The sequence below is a fragment of the Hyla sarda genome, chromosome 7, assembly GCF_029499605.1.
Source record: "Hyla sarda isolate aHylSar1 chromosome 7, aHylSar1.hap1, whole genome shotgun sequence".
Taxonomy (NCBI): Eukaryota; Metazoa; Chordata; class Amphibia; order Anura; family Hylidae; genus Hyla; species Hyla sarda.
In genome coordinates this window covers 180,330,933-180,349,739 of record NC_079195.1, presented here as the reverse complement: position 1 = coordinate 180,349,739, position 18,807 = coordinate 180,330,933, and the positions used below count along the sequence as shown (strand labels likewise).

At 46.7% G+C, this 18,807-nt stretch overlaps 1 protein-coding gene across 4 annotated transcripts in view; it reads left to right on the top strand.

Annotated features, from left to right (window-relative positions):
- The window catches only part of LOC130282780 (oocyte zinc finger protein XlCOF6.1-like), a 136,372-nt gene that overhangs the window by 85,010 nt on the left and 32,555 nt on the right, over positions 1 to 18,807 (top strand). For 3 of the 4 annotated variants that reach the window (XM_056531495.1, XM_056531494.1, XM_056531491.1), the window contains exon 1: positions 15,637 to 15,739. The exons of the other annotated variant lie outside the window; for it this stretch is intronic. The gene's annotated coding sequence lies outside the window, so the exon portion shown is untranslated. Of the gene's footprint in view, positions 1 to 15,636; positions 15,740 to 18,807 lie in introns of those variants that run through there. 4 annotated transcript variants of the gene reach the window in all.

Here is an 18,807-nt window from a genome sequence, read left to right as displayed (position 1 = left end):
CGATATATTGTCAGTGCGCTTGTGTATCTATCTGCTGATGTTCCTATGACAGTTCATGCTGGCCTTGCGCAGGCGCACTGGCCATGGGTCCCTGACAATTCTTGTTGGTACTCCTTGTTTTCAACATAATCGCAGGTATCTATACTTCTTAATTCCTCTTCTCAGTATTAATTTATTTTTGTTCACAGAATGTATAAAGGTTTTTAGCCGCAGTGAGCCCGATATTTCCCAATTATATTAGTAAATTGGAGGCAGCGTTTTTTTGATATAAATTTACTCCTTGTTCTTATATTTCAGTTTGCATATTTTTAGTATATATACCGTATTTATCGGGGTATACCACGCACCGGCCTATAACACGCACCCTCATTTTACCAAGGATATTTGGGTAAAAAAAGTTTTTTACCCAAATATCCATGGTAAAATGAGGGTGCGTGTGTGCGCGTGTATACCCCGATATACCCCCAGGAAAGGCAGGGGGAGAGAGGCCGTCGCTGCCCGTTTCTCTCCCCCTGCCTTTCCTGGGGTCTAGAGCCCTGCTGCCGCCGCTTCTCTTCCCCTGGCTATCGGCGCCACTGCCCGTTCTGTCCTCCTGACTATCGGTGCCGGCGCCCCATTGCCGTCGCCGCTGCCCCGTTGCCTCCCCCCATCCCCGGTGGCATAATTACCTGGGTCGGGTCCGCGCTGCTGCAGGCCTCCGGCGCGTGTCCCCTGCGTCGTTGCTATGCACGGCGCGGCGAACTGACGTCATGCGCCGCGCCGTGCAGCGCATAGCAACGACGCCGGGGACGCACGCCGGAGGCCTGCAGCAGCGCGGACCCGACCCAGGTAATTATGCCACCGGGGATGGGGGGAGGCAACGGGGCAGCGGCGCCAGCAATGGGTGCCGCTGCCCCTTCTCTCCCCCTGGCTGTCAGCGCCGCTTCTCTCCCCCTGGCTATCGGCGCCGGCAATGGGGCGCCGGCACCGATAGTCAGGGGGACAGAACGGGCAGCGGCGCCGATAGCCAGGGGGAGAGAAGGGCCGGCAGCAGCGCTCTAGACCCAAGGAAAGCCAGGGGGAGAGAAGCAGGCAGTGACGGCCTCTCTCCCCCTGCCTTTCCTGGGGGTGTATCGGCGTATAACACGCACATAGACTTTAAGCTAAAAATTTTAGCCTAAAAAGTGCGTGTTATACGCCGATAAATATGGTGTGTATATATATATATATTTATATCACCCTTTCAGGCTCTAGGATGCCAAGAAATTGGCTATAGTTTGGACTTTTTTTGGACTGTTTTTTCTTAGTGCCTGGGTGACCGAGATAATCAGACATGGTCCAAACATTCATTCAAACCCGATGGTTGCAACGTGTCCATTTTGTAAATCCAAAATGATTCACGTTTACATAAATTTCCGTATTGGTCTTCGGCATCTGCCGGTATTTGTTCCATTGCTGTAATTTTGAAGTCTTGCATTTTACTATCATGTTTCTCCATTGCATGACGGGAAACACTATGCTTCAAAAATTGGTGGGTGATATTGTAGCGGTGACCATTCATTCTGCTACGCAGTTGTTGTGTAGTTCTGCCGATATATTGTAGTTGACATGTACACTCGATCAGATAAATTATATATGTGTTGCTACATTCCATTCTTGTCTTAATTGGAAAAGTTTCCCCAGTTTGTCTGCTGGTAAATTCTTTTTTTCCATGGGTTATACTCTCACACAATTTACATGTCCTGTTTTTACATCTGAAGCATCCTATTGGTTGGATATTGTCATTTTTTTGTGTTTGTTGTTGGGTTCCTTTCTTCTTTTTCAAACGGCTAGGAGCAATAAAGTTCTTAATTGTTTTTGCTTTTCTGTAAGTGAAACTTGGTCTGTACGGAAGGATTTTTTTCAAAATCGGATCGGGTTTTAATATATGCCAGTGTGTATCACCCACCAATTTTTGAAGCATAGTGTTTCCCGTCATGCAATGGAGAAACATGATAGTAAAATGCAAGACTTCAAAATTACAGCAATGGAACAAATACCGGCAGATGGCGAAGACTGATACGGAAATTTTATGTAAACGTGAATCATTTTGGATTTACAAAATGGACATGTTGCAACCATCGGGTTTGAATGAATGTTTGGACCATGTCTGATTATCTCGGTCACCCAGGCACTAAAACTAAAAACAGTTCAAAAAAAGTCCAAACTATAGCCAATTTCTTGGCATCCTAGAGCCTGAAAGGGCGATATAAAAAAACATATATATATATATATATATATATATATATATATATATATATATATACTAAAAATATGCAAACTGAAATATAAAAACAATAGGAAGTAAATTTATATAAAAAAAAACGCTGCCTCCAATTTACTAATATAATTGGGAAATATCGGGCTCATTGCGGCTAAAAACCCTTATACATTTTGTGAACAAAAAGAAATTAATACAAAGAAGAGGAATCAAGAAGTATAGATACCTGCGATTATGTTGAAAACAAGGAGTACCAACAAGAATTGTCAGAGACCCATGGCCAGTGCGCCTGCACAAGGCCAGCATGAACGGTCATAGGAACATCAGCAGATAAATACACAAGCGCACTGACAATCTATCGGAGTAGGTAAATAACAAATAAACAATGAAACATTGTTAAAGGAAGCAATTATTGATGTGGAAGTGGATATGACAATAGAAAACTAAATATACCCCTCACTTTATTGTAATTATTGTATAGAAGAAGCATCGCCGCAATAAAAAGGACCAAGAAGTGTTATTAATACACATTTATATTATTTTATTAACAACCTTTTATAACATACAAAAAAGATTTTTAAATAATTTTATATATTTTAGCGATCTCTTTCTCTTTTTTTTTTTTCAAATTCAAGAGCAGTTTATTAAAGATGCAAAGAAATAACAATACAAACAATGAATATTCATCAATATAAGCCAATCCTGAGAATAAAGTCTGGTGGCCAGGGTAGGCCCAATGGATAACAACATTCTAGACATACATAAACCAAGTAGGTCGACAGAAAACAATAAATAAAATAAATCAACAGAGATAAAGTGTCCTATGGAACTGTGTATCATTCAAACATATGAGAGCACTAGACAGCCTCCCAGTCCCTAAGACCAGGGAGCTCCAGATAAAGCAATTGAGAACATTAACAAAGAAACATTTAACAAGAACAAGTGCTCCAGTAGAAACACATGGATTAACGTCAGTGTACATGGGTATCTAGGTACAGACAAAACAAGACTGAAAACACCAAAAGAGGAAGGAAGAGAAAAAAGAGAAAGGGGAGAGACTGGGAAAAGGGGCAGAAACAGTAGAAGTGAAATGGGAAGGGGAGAACCAGCAACAAGAAAAAGAGGAGTCTGGAGCCAGTGGGGTCCACAACAGCGCACGGGGTCAGCACACTATAGGAAACTGCTGTCACATCAGAGGGATATCACAGGGACCTACACCTCTGAGAAGAGCAGAATTGCACCCATGGGAGCCAAGTGGTCTCAACATGCACAGCGTCCTCAGGGAGTACCGCCATTAGCTCCTCCATTTGACGGGAGTTAGCAACCTCCGCCAACCAATCATCTAAAGTAGGGGGGTCCAAAGACTGCCACCTCCGGGGAATGACTGCCTTCGCTGCCTGAAGGAGGTGTCTCGCCAAAGACTTCTTGTATTTCGCTTGCGCCATGGGGAACATAAAGAGCAGGGCAGCAGCAGGGGTACTGGGAACCACGACCCCAGTAACCTCCCGAACAACCCGGAGGACTGAACGCCAGAATGGAGCAAGTATGGGGCAACTCCACCAGACGTGCGTCATCGTACCCTCCACAGCCTCACAACGCCAGAACACACTCGGGACCGAGGGGTACCAGCAGTGAAGTACCGCCGGCACATGGTACCAGCGGGAGAGAATTTTGTAGCACGTTTCTTGTGCTTTGGTGGCTACCACTGCCTTATGAGTCAGGAAGAAACATTTGGCCCAGGCCTCAGGGGTGAATTGCACACCGAATTCCGTCTCCCAAGCGTTGCAATAATTAGGCAGGGAGGGCATTCGGAGGGATAATAAAAGATTGTAAAGAATGGAGATGGAGTGGCGAGGGTACGACGAGGCAAGACATAGGTGTTCAAAGGGTAGTAGGTCAGGGGCCAGGGCAAAATGAGCGGGGATGGAGGAATAAAAATGGCGCAATTGCATATAGGCAAAAGGGAAAGGTGGAAAATCTGGATGGTCAGTTATAGGTAGGAGAGAGCCCTGATGGTCAATTAGGCTAATGTTACCACCTACAGAGTGTAAAGACGCTAAGGTGTGGTGTGTGGAGTAGGAGGTAGATAAGGTTGAAAAATGGGCTGGGGACCAAGTCCAGGGAAGGGTGGCCAGAGCCTTAGGCCATAGGTCTTGGGCCAGGTGGACCCAAAGCTTGGATTCAGAGTTGTGCGACCAGTCAAGGACCCGAGCATGCACACAGGCTAAGAAGTATAAGCGGCAATCCGGGAGGCCTGCTCCACCAGACAATTTAGGCCTGGAAAGAAGGAGGCGATTCAAGCGGGGCCGTGTCGATGACCAGACAAACAGTCCGAAGCAGCGCTGGATATCACGCCAGAAGGAGGATGGGAGATGAATAGGTACAGTTTGTAGAAGATATAACAGCCTGGGCAAAAGATTCATTTTTAAGATGCTAATTCTTCCAAACCAGGAGAATTCCCGTTTGTCCCAGGCGGTCAAATCCAATCTAAACTGTGTAAGAAGAGGGGAGAAATTAAGAGAAAACAAGAGGGATAAGTCAGAGGATAGCTTAGTCCCTAAATACGTGATACCTCGGGAGGGCCAGGCAAAGGGAAAGGCAGAGCAGAGAGAGTCTACTGTATGTCCAGGCAAGGATACATTGAGGGCCTCGGATTTGGAAAGATTAATCTTGAAATTAGACCAGGCACCGAACTCTCGGATACGGGTCATGAGGTTAGGTAATGATATTACAGGGTTCGAGAGGTAGACTATAAGCTCATCGGCAAAAGCCGAGCATTTATACAGCTGGTCTCCGACCGATATCCCCTATATGTTGGGGTCAGTTCTGATGTCAGCAAGCAGATGTTCCATCACCAGAACATACAGCAGGGGGGATAGGGGGCAACCCTGGCGCGTACCATTGCGTATGGGGAAGGAGTCAGATAATGAGCCATTGATCTTCAGGCGGGCCGCAGGGGAGCTATACAGGGCCATGATTTTGGAGATAAAGACGGGACCAAGGCCAATATGACTTAGGGTTTGTGCCAGGGAGGACCATGAGACGCGATTAAAAGCCTTTTCGGCGTCGAGGGAGAGTACCATCAAGGGCAATTTGGAGGACTGAGCGTAATGAATCAAATTAATTGTTTTGATCGTATTGTCCCTGGCTTCCCTCCCCAGCACAAAGCCAACCTGGTCAGGGTGGACCAGGGAAGGGAGAATAGAGTTAAGGCGGGTCGCCAGTAATTTAGCATAAATCTTCAGATCCACATTTAATAGTGAAATGTGAGGATGGTTTCCACAAGACTGCGGGTCTTTCCCGGGCTTAGGGATGACTACCACGTTGGCCAGCAGGGAGGAAGGAGGGATAGGATGGGAAGGGTAGACAGAATTAAACGCCCGGAGCATGAGTGCGGAAAGGGCGTCAAGGAGGGATTTAAAAAACCTAGCCGTGAAGCCGTCAGGGCCGGGACTTTTCCCACCCGGAAGGTCCCGGCCTACCATGGCAAGCTCCTCTGGGGTAAAGGGAGCCTCGAGGGACTCCAACTCCTACGGCGGCAAGAACGGAAAAGGTGAGGGCGGAGAAGGAGGATGGATGGGGGAGGTTATAGAGGTTTGAAAAGAAGTCAAGGAAAGAGGAAGCTATGTCAGGGGTGGAGTGTACAATGGTACCGTTGGGGGAGCGTATGCTTGGTACGTGGGCCTGGGCTATTTTGGAACGTAGTGCTCTAGCTAGCATGTGGCCACTTTTGTTGCCAAATTCGTAGAACTTGCTGCGGCCTACCTGTAGCCAGCGCCCGCAAGATGCCTCCAAGAGGCGCTTGACCTCTAATCTAGCGAGTTGAATTTCCCTCAGAACTGCTTGTGAGAGCGAGCGCTTATGAGATAGTTCAAGCGAGGAGACCAGGAGGAGGGCTTTACGGAGGGCGTGGGCTCTACCCTGCTTCAGCCGAGAACCATGTTTGATGAAGACCCCGCTCAAAACGCATTTTAACGCCTCCCATTGATAAAAGGGAGCCGTGATATCATTACTGTGGTCGCTCAGGAATGGTAAAACAGTTGTGGTCAGATCAGACATGCAAAGGGGATCTAAAAGTAGAGATTCATTCAATTTCCATGACCAGGTAGACCGACTCAGAGAGGGTAAGCGGAGAGAGCAAAACACCGGAGCATGATCTGACCAAAAGATGTTTCCTATTGAGGAAGAGCTCGCCCAGTGTAAGGCTGTATGTGGCACTAGGATTTGGTCAATTCAACTGTAGGTCCAGTGCGGGGAAGAGAAAAAGCTGTAGTCTCTGTCAGCGGGATGTTGTAAACGCCAGACATCGTGCAATTGCAGGAGACCAAAAGCGCGTTTTACACGCTTGATGGCCGCATAAGACAGACTAGAACGTCCCAGGGAATTATCCAGAGTGGGATCCAGAGTCAAGTTCAAGTCCTAGCACAGGACCACAGTCCCCGAGACCACAGGCAGAAGCATATCTATTAATTCCACTAAAAAGTTTGCCTGGCCCTGGTTAGGGGCATACACATTAACCACTGTGAGCAGACTCCCCCCCCCCCCCCCCCCCCCACAGAAAGGGACAGAATGATATATCTAGCCAGTGGGTCTAGAACCACATTAAGGACTTGGTGTGTGAGGGACCTATGGAGAGCAATAGCAACCCTTAGAGTGTGCCTCCGGATTGTTAGCGCAGAACCAAAGTGGGAAATGTCTATTATTAAGGGTAGGGGCATGGCCAGTTTTAAAGGGTGTTTCTTGAAAGTAAGCGATATGAACCTTGCATTTATGAAGGTGGTGCAGAATCTGTGTTCGCTTCGCCGGCGTGTTGAGACCCTTCGCGTTAAAAGAAGCAAAATTGAGATCCGCCATGGGGGTTCACAGACGAGGGGTGCGCACGACCACTAGCTCCGTCTTCACAAAGAACCAAAGAGGAAGAAAAGACAAGAGAGGAAGGGGGAAGAGGAGAGGGAGAAGACAAACAGGAGGCGATCAAGAAAAGGCAAAACAAAAGTAGCAGCAGATTATGATCAGCTGCAGCATAATCTACAAAGGAGAGGGTCCAAGACCAGAGAAACTTGTGCCGGGGGAGAGAGCCCGCGACAGTTTTAGCCTATGTGGGAAACGTGGAAAGCAAACAGGCATGCAAGGAGGCCGGAGCCGGCACCCCCAAGGACGCACATGAGAGAGACATTAGAGAAGAGAGACCTCCGTCAGGGAGTAGAGACGTTGATCAGATGCAGATGGAGAACGGGGTAATTGTATTAGTATATGGTAGAACAGAAGAGGTAGCAGACACTAGAGAAGACAAAATGGGAAAAGAACAGGAAACGGCTCAACCCTGTCAAAATTGAGAACAAATGGGTTAACATCATAGCATGAAACAGTTAAAGAAAAAATAAGAAAATAAACCCCATATGCATTATAAGAGTGGGGGCCAAGGGCATCAAGAGCAATTAGCAGACAATCAATACACTACAATTGGGCCCTCAGGTGGTGGGGAGTGGGCCCGCCCGGGACGAGGAAGGGACAGTCTCCCATCTAGTGACCAAGCGTTGACATCTGGTGTCCCGTGGTGGGAGTCCAGGTCAGGCCTGCTTGGAGGTTTTCTGAGGAGATCTCTTGATAGGGCGTTTGGGGGCTTGCGAGGCCAGTGTGGGCCAGTCAGGTAAGGAGGGAGATGGAATGTCCAGATCTTTAAGAAAGCCGGGAAGGTCGTCTGGGGAGTGCAGAGTGTAAGCTCTGCCATCTTTCCGGACCGTGAGGGCGAAGGGGAAGCCCCAATGGTACAACAGGCCCCGCTCTCTAAGCACCTCAAGCAAGGGACGAAGGGCAGCACGTTGCGCCAGGGTGTGGCGGGATAAATCTGGGAACAGTTGTATTTCTACGTCCTTATAGTAAATCCGACGACGGGAACGGGAAAATCGCAATATGTCCTCCTTGATGGTATAAAAATGCACCCAACAGATAACATCCCTGGGGCGACGGTCATCTGGTGATGGGGGCCTCAGGGCCCAGTGGGCTCGGTCCAGTTCAATATGGGTGTCAGCAGGACGGTCCAACAGGTCATTAAAGATCGTGAACAAAGCAGAATGCAATTCATCAGGGCCAACCGCTTCAGGGAGACCGCGTATGCGAATGTTATTCCACCTGTTGCAGTTTTCATATCGTCCAGGTGTTGCTGCAAGTGAAAAAGTTGATCGCTGTGTTTCTGCACCGTTTCCTGAAGAGATTGAATTGCTGCAGAGGAGGAATCTTGAGCAGAAGCAATTGTTTCTACTTTGGATGATAAAGTGGAAACTTCAGAGCGGAGTTGGACAAACTCTTGCTTACATTCAGCCACCATTTGTTAAGCCATGGATGAGAAATCTTCTCTGGTTGGTAAAGAGGTAATCAAAGAGCGTAGGTCTGCCAGGGTTAATGGTCGGTCAGTCCCGTCAGCAGGGGAAGAGGGTGCAAAGGAAGTATGAACCTCCATGGCTGGGCTCAGTGCTGAGGAACCCGGTGAAGGGGCCCTAAGTATGGGTGGCGTGCCCCGGAGACTCAGGGGTGGGTCCACAGGGGCCAGAGAGGCCATAAACGTGTCTTCTTTAGGGGGGGCCCTCACTTGGAGGCAGGTGGACGTCCCCACACAGGGCAGCGGGAGAGCATTGGGCTGGGTGCCCCCAGTAGGAGCCTGATGACCACTGGTGAGATGGTGGGGCAGCCATCAGCTGAGAGGCAGAGCCCAGCTGGGGCACTGCATAAAAGGCCACCAGGGGGGAAGAGCAAGGGCCTGGGAGTGGAGGCCAGTCCATGGGCATATGAGGGGGCCCCAGCACCAGCCCCCCCCCACCGGGCATGCAGATGGCAGCACTACGATGGGGCCAGAGGCCTGCTTTGGCCCAGACGGTGACCCCGGGGAGAGGGGAGCCAGCAGATGAAGAGGTGAGGCTGCCGCATGGGGAAGGCAGCTCTCACTCTGAGGAGTAGGCGCTGTGGGGCTCCCAGACAGGGAGCCACTGATAACTGTAGATGGGGGAGATCCCTGGCTCACCTGTCCGGTTCCAGGAGGTGGCGATGCAGTCTCTCCGCCGCTGGAGACATCCACTGAGGAAGCGCATGTTGCCGTGGCCTGTGCTGCGCACGCGACAGGCGCGGCGCGGGCAGCCCCGGGGTCCTTCAGTTGCGGCCTAATAGAAGGAGAGGCCCTGGCCTGTAGTAGCGGGGCCGCAGCGGTGCTCGGCGCACAGGAGGCCGAGGGCGGAGGATTCCAGGCAGCAGCAGGATCCAGGGGGACCGGAGGAACAGGTGCCAGGTCCAGCGCTAAGGTAAGCGCTCTTGGTCCTGCAGGACTTCGCACCATAGCTGATGCGGAGGAGGGAGGAGCCGTCATCTTGCAGAGCTGCTCTGGAGGAGGTAGGGACATACTCCTCTGGGGCTGTGAATGGGTGAAATAGCCCCGTAAATCCCTTGGTGGAGAGGACGGTCGGGATCGGGCTAGTCTCTGCTTCTTCTTCTTTTTTTGGTTCCCCATAGGATTAGACAGAGGTCTTAGGCAGAAAAGGGGTGCAGGACCGGAGCTCCTAGGAAGCACGTCCTCACTCCTGCATGGCAAACCACGCCCCCCCCCCGCTATCTCTTTCTTTTTAATCTAAGCTGATACAGGATTGTTTACATCATAGGAATGCGCTTCCTGAGTCAGGAACGCCGATCACACGAGGCATCCTGTCAATCAGGATTAAGACACACACTAGCGCACTTTTTTAGTAGTCTATAGAGATGAGCGAACTTACAGTAAATTCGATTCGTCACGAACTTCTCCGCTCGGCAGTTGATGACTTTTCCTGCATAAATTTGTTCAGCTTTCCGGTGCTCCGGTGGGCTGGAAAAGGTGGATACAGTCCTAGGAGACTCTTTCCTAGGAATGTATCCACCTTTTCCAGCCCACCGGAGCACCTGAAGGCTGAACTAATTTACGCAGGAAAAGTCATCAACTGCCGAGCGGAGAAGTTCGTGACGAATCAAATTTACTGTAAGTTCGCTCATCTCTAGTAGTCTATATAACACAGACTGTATCAATGTATTGTAAGCCATTTGTATCATTGAAAAAGGGAGGAGGTCCCAAAACCCATCTGATTTTGGCAAATAAAGTGTATTGGATATTATAATCCACTGAAGTCCTGTCATCGCTGCGGATAGCACCAGAGGAACCCCGTTTTTTTTCTTCACTACTGCTGTACATGATCGCATTGGACCGTCCAGGATCCGATTCCGGGAGGCAGCACCGCAAATATCACACAAGGCGTTTATAGTGGTTGTGGCTGTGACACAACCCAAAAAGGTGAGCAGATCTCCTGATTTTTTGATTACCATTTCATTGTCTATATGTACTGTCCCATGGGAGGCCCTGTCTGTTTGTTTTTCTTGTAGCCATTCTTTGCAATTAAGTTACTCCTAGGATGTAGGTTGCAAGGAAGAGGATGTATGAATGTGTGTAAAATGACATTTGCTGACAAAGCATGGAGAGAAGAAAGGCACCCTGGGTAACTCACCTGAATGATAATGCTGCAACAGATATGTATTCTGGAATCAGTTTGTATGTGTGTGGTATTACAGCTCAGTTCCATTGAAGTAAATGGAGCAAAGTTGTAATACCACACACAACCTGAGGACGAAGTTGAAGGTGTAGTGCTGTGTTTTGTTTTCAAGAAGAAATTAGCCGTTTTCCATTCCTAGATCACCCCTGTAAGAGAACTCTTTCCTGATCTGCTGGGACAGCTGTTACTCATGCAGGGACCACTCTTGTGGAGAGACCTGGTACCTTCTAGCAGCAGAAGCCTCTGCATCGTGCATTGGTAAAAAGAGTGAAGACCTAGAGAGTACTTAGACACTCCTCCCAGGCGTAGCCCAAAATCAAACCCGTTTGGTAGCACAGCTGGTCCCCAATAGTATATTATGGTTATTTATACATTATAATTCCCATTGCAAACCTATGCTGCTCTGGACAGTTCCAATGACGGACAGAGGTGTAAAGTTTCACTTGCTTGATTGAAATTCCCAAAAAAACTGTGCAAAGTCAAAAACCGTATGGTGCAAACCGGATGGAACCATACACATATACGCTTCTGTACGGTTTTCATTGACTCCCATGTTAAAAAAAATAAAACATATACGTTTCAATACGGTTTTTCACCTCGAACAGAAACCGTGGAAGGCTACCATACTGGATGCAAAACGGACACAACTGGATGCATCTTTTGGCATACGGTTTTCAATACAGTTCCGTACGGTATGCAAATTGAAAACGTATACGGAAATTGTATTGCAAAAACTTGGTGTGAACCCAGCCTTAGAAAACCTTAGGGTACATTCAGACAAGCGGATCCACAGTGTATTTTATGCTTGGAGAAGAAATATGCTGCTACGAGCAGACACACTACGAGTATACTCGCACATATTGCAGCTGCTCTTGGCCTAGCTCAGGGAACAGGGGCAGTGGCTGCAATGTGTGCGAGTACACCACACATGCGCGGCGACTCTCACATGGCAGCAGTGTGTCTGCTCATAGGGGCGTATTGCCGCTCTGAGCGGGCACATCTGAGTCACCCTTTAGCAATCCATTGGTGGCGGTTCTGCAGCGTAAAATATGCTGTGGATCCGCTTCTCTGAACGTACCCATAAGGTATGAATGGTTGGGTTGGGAACTTTCTTGACCTGCTTAGGCTATGTTCATAGGGGCAATGTCTGCACAAAAAAATTCTGTGTGGACATTGCCACAACAGCGGAGCAGCAGGAGAAAATGCTGGTAGGAATGCTTGGGAATGCATTGTCTCATAGATGGCAATGCATTTTTGTGCGGACTACACAGAAAGAGTAAACATGTCTTGGGGCATGGGCGGGGCTTTGTGATGTCACTGCTGCTGTTTATTTGCTGGGTCCTGCTGCGGGCAGGCTTAGTGAAACAACAGCGGTGATGTCACGAAGCTTGGCTGTGCCCCAAACATGCCTAATTATATTACTATGTACGTGTAGTACAACTTGTGATTAAAAATATCATAATGGTTTTCATTGGCAAAGCATTACTTGAGTTAATCACACAGCCCTGATTTAAAAAAAAACACATATTCCCTATAAAGGAGTGGATCACCCTCACTTATGCAATATACTAGAGAAAAAAAAAGAGAGAAGAATCTAGCATGATAATAATTATAGTAATAATTATACATAACATAGGGTGGGAAATTTGTGTTCTGCTGTTAGGACTAAGAGAAAACAAATTATCGTTAGAAATTAACGATTTTCTTACGTCCTACCAGCAGCACAGATGGGGATATGGCAAGCAGAAACCCTATAAGGGAGGGCTCTCATACCTAGCGGCAGATAATTCTGTCCGCCTAAATCATGAGTAATTGGCAACTCTAGTATCAAGTCCTGTAGTGGGTGATAAAAGTGGAGTGAAAACTCCAAGATGCAGCCTTGCATATATGTTCCAAAGGAACCAGATTCTTTTCCGCAAAGGAAGTAGATACAGACCTGGTTGAGTGCACTCTTAAGACTCTAGATTTTGAGATACCATGGATTCTTGAATGGGTTCTTTAACCCACCTGCTGATTTTGAGGCTTTATGGCCCTTCCGGGCTCCAGAAAAGAGAATGAAAAGACTCTCGTCCTTCCTAAACTCTTTTGATCTATCTATGTAGATCCTGAGACATCTCCAGATATGAAGGCAATGAAGGCCTTTCTCTTCAACCAAGGATGGACATGGAGCCAAAACCGAGAGTGAGATGACTTGGTTTAAATTCTGGAGTGATGGCACTTTCTGGATGAATGATGGAATTAATCTGAGTAAGACCCTGTCTGAAATTTTGCATAAGGTTCATAGGCAGAGAATGCCTGCAATTCCCCAATACATTTCCCAGATCTAATAGCCAGAAGGAATGTTTACTTAAGTGTAATGTACTTCATATCCACGTCCTTCAAAGGCACAAATTGGGGGAGATTAACTTTTTAGTCTTGAGGCTCCTCTCAAGAATCTCTTGATTAGTGGGTCCAGAGATGATGACCTGTTGACTGGCAGAAATGGCAGAAACTTGTACTCTTAGCATGGACGGGGATAAGTTCTTATCCATACCATCTTGTAAGAAGTTCAGGATTGTAGAAATGGATGGCTCCAAGCCCGACCTCTGCTTCCTGGTACATCAGCTTTGGTAAATGTTCCAGATTCTTGCATATGATCTGTTTGTAGAGTATGTTCAAGAGTGTTACATAGTTCTAAGGACCGCACTAGAAAGCCCTTCTAACTGAGGAAGGGACTAGTCAACCTCCAGACTGTCAGGTTGAACATTTGAAGATTTGAGCAGCTGTGAGTGTCCCCCGACACTAATACTTGCTCTGGGGTAAATCTGCAATATTGACCCCAACTCATCTGAAGTTTTGGGTGAACCAAGCTCTTTTTGGGCCAAAATGGTATTATGGCTAAGACTGATGCTCGATCTTGCCTGAGTTTCATCAATACCCTCAGAATCCAGGAAATTGGAGGGAAGATGTAGCCTCTATTGCCACCGCATTGTCCTCCCTGTAAAGGAGCAGAATCTCTCCAACTTGGTGTTGAACCTCGTGGCCATGAGATCGATCTCTGGCACACCTCACCTGAGCGTTATTTCCTTGAAAATGTTTGGATGGAGAGCCCACTCTCCTGTAGGAAGTCCTCTGCTAAGGCGATCGGCAATCATGTTGATTGCCAGGAGGGTTGGATTAGGGACTTGCCATCCTCTAGGTGAGACCACCCTCTGAGAGAGGACCGAGTGGTGGAAGACCGAGAGTGCCACTTGTTTAGGCCTGCTGGCCAGTGCTTCAAATTGGCAAGATCCTCTGTTTGAAGAGGGCGTAAATGCCTAAGGGCCCAAGGAACCACATCCGTGGTAGCGGACATAAGTCCCAACATTCTCATGAGTGTTGGGATAGTTATCCACCGGGGTACTATGAGAGAGAGACTATTCACCTAGGATGGATCACCTGGGACGGAGCTTTTTGAAGCCAATCGTCCAGATAAGGTACAATATTTAGACCCAGAAGTTTTAGGGCGGCTACTATTGCCACCACAACTTTGGTAAATGTATGTGGGGCCGAAGAAATTCCAAATAGGAGGGCTACAAACTATAGATGTTTTAAGATCTCCCCGACATGGACAGCGATTCTTAGAAACCTCCTGGAAGCAGGATGCATAGGAACATGGAGATAAGTATCCTTTAGGTCCAGGGTAGCCAGGTAATCCCCTGGCGATAAAATGTTGACCAAAGATTGGATGGTTTCCATACAAAAGCTCTTGTGCTTTACGTACTGATTAAAAAATCTCAGATCTATAATACTCCAGTGTCCTGTGACTTTGGGTACCAGGAAAACTGGGGAATAGATCTCTGCCCCTGTTTTGGAAGAGATGCCTCTTCCAGAGCATCTTTCTAGATCTACTTAAGAATGTAAGATTCCAAAGCTACTTGCTTGATTGGAGGAAATACTCTTGTCTTGTAAACTTGTTAGGAGGAATAGACTCCAGGTATATGGAATACCCATCCGAAACGATTCTCAGGCCCCAAGGATCTTGGTTGGATTGAACCAAAGCATCTAGAAAATGAAGGTTTTGCTTGTTAGGCTTGTTTTAACTCCTCTAACGAGGCGTTTATAGCTGACATGGAAGAGGTCACATAATCTCTGACCCACACATACATCTCCTGAACTCTGGGTTTCTGATGCTGGGACTTTGCTCTGCAAGGGGGACACCAAGAGAAATCATAAGCGTCCTGAGTGGCACAATCATGGTACAGAAGATTTGTGCTTTTGGATGTTGCCTTCCTAGACGGGTTACGGTCAGTAGAGCCATCACTAAAAATAAGCGATATCCAGATTAATAAGGATACTGTCTCAGAGGAGTGCAAGCAGCTCCAACAAAAGTAAGAAGAAAACACAGGAATCTTCTCGTGGGGAGAACAAACAGGCATCAGATATAAGGACCAAGTGACTGAACCATAGAGGGAGGGAAAATATCCCCCCCCCCCTCAAAATAAGAAATGAAAAGAAGTAAAAAATGGATCCCATGAAAATGAGGGGATTACCACCAGTCCTGAAAAAAAAAAAAAAAAATGAAAAAAAACAATTGACTGAGGGTGATCATCATCTTTATAGGGTGTGTGTGGGTGAGTTCTCACTTAATTTAACTTATTCAATAAAAATTCCATTGGTCCAACCAGTTCCCGGAGGTGGAACACCCCCATCTGTGCTGCTGGTAGGACATAAGGGGATGAGTTTTCTGTGACTCATGAAGACATTGTCACGTGATCACCAAAACTACATGAAATTCCTCTAGAAGCAAAGACTAGAGACTTCTCCCACATGACTGATCACATGGTCATGACATCATCAAAGGTCCTTTACCTCCTCCAGCAGCACAGCTTGAAGTCTGACTCCTCCCACACTAATGATCACGTGATCATGACATCATCAAAGGTCCTATAGCCAACTGGTATCTAGCATCTACTGATATGTAAGGTTCAGGATAAGTGTATTTATTATGTTCTTGTAATCATTCTATTCTATGTAAATATTGCTTCTCTCTATGCAGTGTGTATATAGAGTACTGTTTAGTATATGATTTCTGTATTGTATTTATATTTTATTATTAGTAGTATATTAGTGTATGTATTAGATACAGTGTATATTTTATAATGTGTAAAATGGACAGAATTGTGTATGTTTCATGTATCTGTATATTACAATGTATAATTTTATTTGAACCACTACTCTACTACTTTAAAATGTATCCCCTCTCAGTAGCATAAGAGATAAGTGTCTGACTGCTGAGACCCCCCATCCCCCCTCAAGAATGGGGCCCCATCTCTTCCTGTGCATGGAGTGGTGTATCTGTACGCACTCTATGGGAGCGCCACAAATACATGAGCGCCGTACTCCTTCTGCACTCCCATACCGTGAATAACATGGCGGTTCCACGGTATTTACACCCCCCCCCCCCAAATTATCATCATGTGATATGCGTGAGCTGCTGCTGAAATGCCCCCCAACGTCCCTAACCCCCCCTCCCCCCCCACCCCCGCCGGTTTATCAGCCCAGCTCTGCACCGCACAATCCCCACATCGAGGTACTGATCATTTGTCATCTGCGAGCGCAGCTTCTCTCCCCCCCCCCCCCCCCTGCCAAATAATTATCAGCCGCTGCGCTGTATCTATTCCTGTGCCCGGGCTGCAAATATTAAAAAGCATTCTTTAACTTACCTTCGTCCTTTGTTCCCCCGTTGCCAAGGCACCGGCCTCATGGTCCCTCCGCTGTTCTTGATGCTTCCTGGTGTTGTGACGTCTCAGAGCCTTCAGCCTATCACCGGCCGCAGCGATGTCCCGCCTCGGCCGATGATAGGCTGAGCCGACTGTCATGTAAGAAGCCGGCCGGCGAGCGAGAACAGCGGAGGACAGCGAGGTCGGTTCCTTAGCAACGGGTAAGTTAAAGATTGCTTTTTAATATTTGCAGCCCGGGCATTGTCTAGATCAGTGGTCTTCAACCTGCGGACCACCAGATGTTGCAAACATTTGCAACATCTGGAGGTCCGCAGGTTGGAGACCACTGGTCTAGGTCTTATTATCGGGGTAGGGCTTATATTGCAGCCCACCCCGATAATCCGGCTAGGGCCTATTTTTGGGGTAGGTACTATTTTCGAGGAAACACGGTAGATAGGTATGATATAGATCAGTGGTCTCCAACCTGCGGACCACCAGATGTTGCAAAACTACAATTCCCAGCATGCCCGGACAGCCAACGGCTGTCCGGGCATGCTGGGAGTTGTAGTTTTGCAACATCTGGAGGTCCACAGTTTGGAGACCACTGATATAGATAGATCAGATGTAGAGATAGATAGACATAGAAGAATTGGTTGATAGGAGATAAACATACATATAGATTAGCAGATTGAATAAAATTAGCAATAAAAAGATGAGAGAATGGGAGAAGACATCTTTCTTGTACTGAGCACAGGAGGGACGGTGCAGCATCTAATATGTTCCCCCAGGGAACTAGTATCTGTTATCTCTGCTTCCTCTCACATAGTCCTGTAGGGTGTAGTCAGTTACTGCTTCATGTCATTAGAGAGTACACAGGGAACAGGAGGAGCCGTCACAGCTGTCGGGTAAGATATTCTGACGGCTACTTGTTTCCTGTATGTATGATGTAAAATGTGGGACAGATGTGTTTGGCAGGAGTGGGGGCAGCCGCTCTGGATCCCTCTGGTTACTGAGCACTAGAGATGAGCAAACTTACAGTAAATTCAATTCGTCACGAACTTCTCGGCTCGACAGTTGATTACTTATCTTGCGTAAATGAATTCAGCTTTCAGGTGCTCCGGTGGGCTGGAAAAGGTGGATACAGTCTTAGGAGACTCTTTCCTAGGAATGTATCCACCTTTTCCAGCCCACCGGAGCACCTGAAAGCTGAACTCATTTACGCAGGATAAGTAATCAACTGCTGAGCCGAGAAGTTTGTGGCAAATCAAATTTACTGTAAGTTCGCTCATCTCTACTGAGCACTACAACCCACGCCCCCCCCGTCCCTTACGCCAATGCTCTTCAGTGATGTTATATACAGTATCTCCTATAAGTTAGTCCACCCCTCAAATTTTTTAAAGTATTTTATTATATCTTTTCATGTGACAACAATGAAGAGACGACCCTCTGCTACAATGTTAAGTAGTGAGTGCACAGCCTGTATAACAGTGTTTAACCTCTTAAGGACCCAGCCATTTTACACCTTAGGACCCGGCCATTTTTTGAACATCTGACCACTGTCACTTTAAACATTAATAACTCTGGAATGCTTTTAGTTATCTATCTGATCCCGAGATTGTTTTTTCGTGACATATTCTACTTTAACATAGTGGTAAAAAAATTTTGTAACTTGCATCCTTTCTTGGTGAAAAATTTGAAAATTTTATGAAAAATTTGAAAATTTAGCATTTTTCTAACTTTGAAGCTCTCTGTTTGTAAGGAAAATGGATATTCAAAATATTTTAATTTTTTTTTCACATATACAATATGTCTACTTTATGTTTGCATCATAAAATTGACAAGTTTTTACTTTTGGAAGACACCAGAGGGCTTCAAAGTTCAGCAGCAATTTTCCAATTTTTCACAAAATTTCCAAACTCACTACTTTTCAGGGACCAGTTCAGATTTGAAGGGTCTTCATCTTAGAAATACCCCACAAATGACCCCATTATAAAAACTGCACCCCCCAAAGTATACAAAATGATATTCGGTCAGCCTTTTAACCCTTTAGGTGTTTCACAGGAATAGCAGGAAAGTGAAGGAGAAAATTCACAATCTTCATTTTTTACACTCGCATGTTCTTGTAGACCCAATTTTTGAATTTTTACGAGGGGTAAAAGGAGAAAATGTATACTTATATTTGTAGCCCAATTTCTCTCGAGTAAGCACATACCTAATATGTCTATGTAAAGTGTTCGGTGGGCGCAGTAGAGGGCTCAGAACCGAAGGAGTGACAAGGGGATTTTGGAGAGTACGTTTTTCTGAAATGGTTTTTGGGGGGCATGTT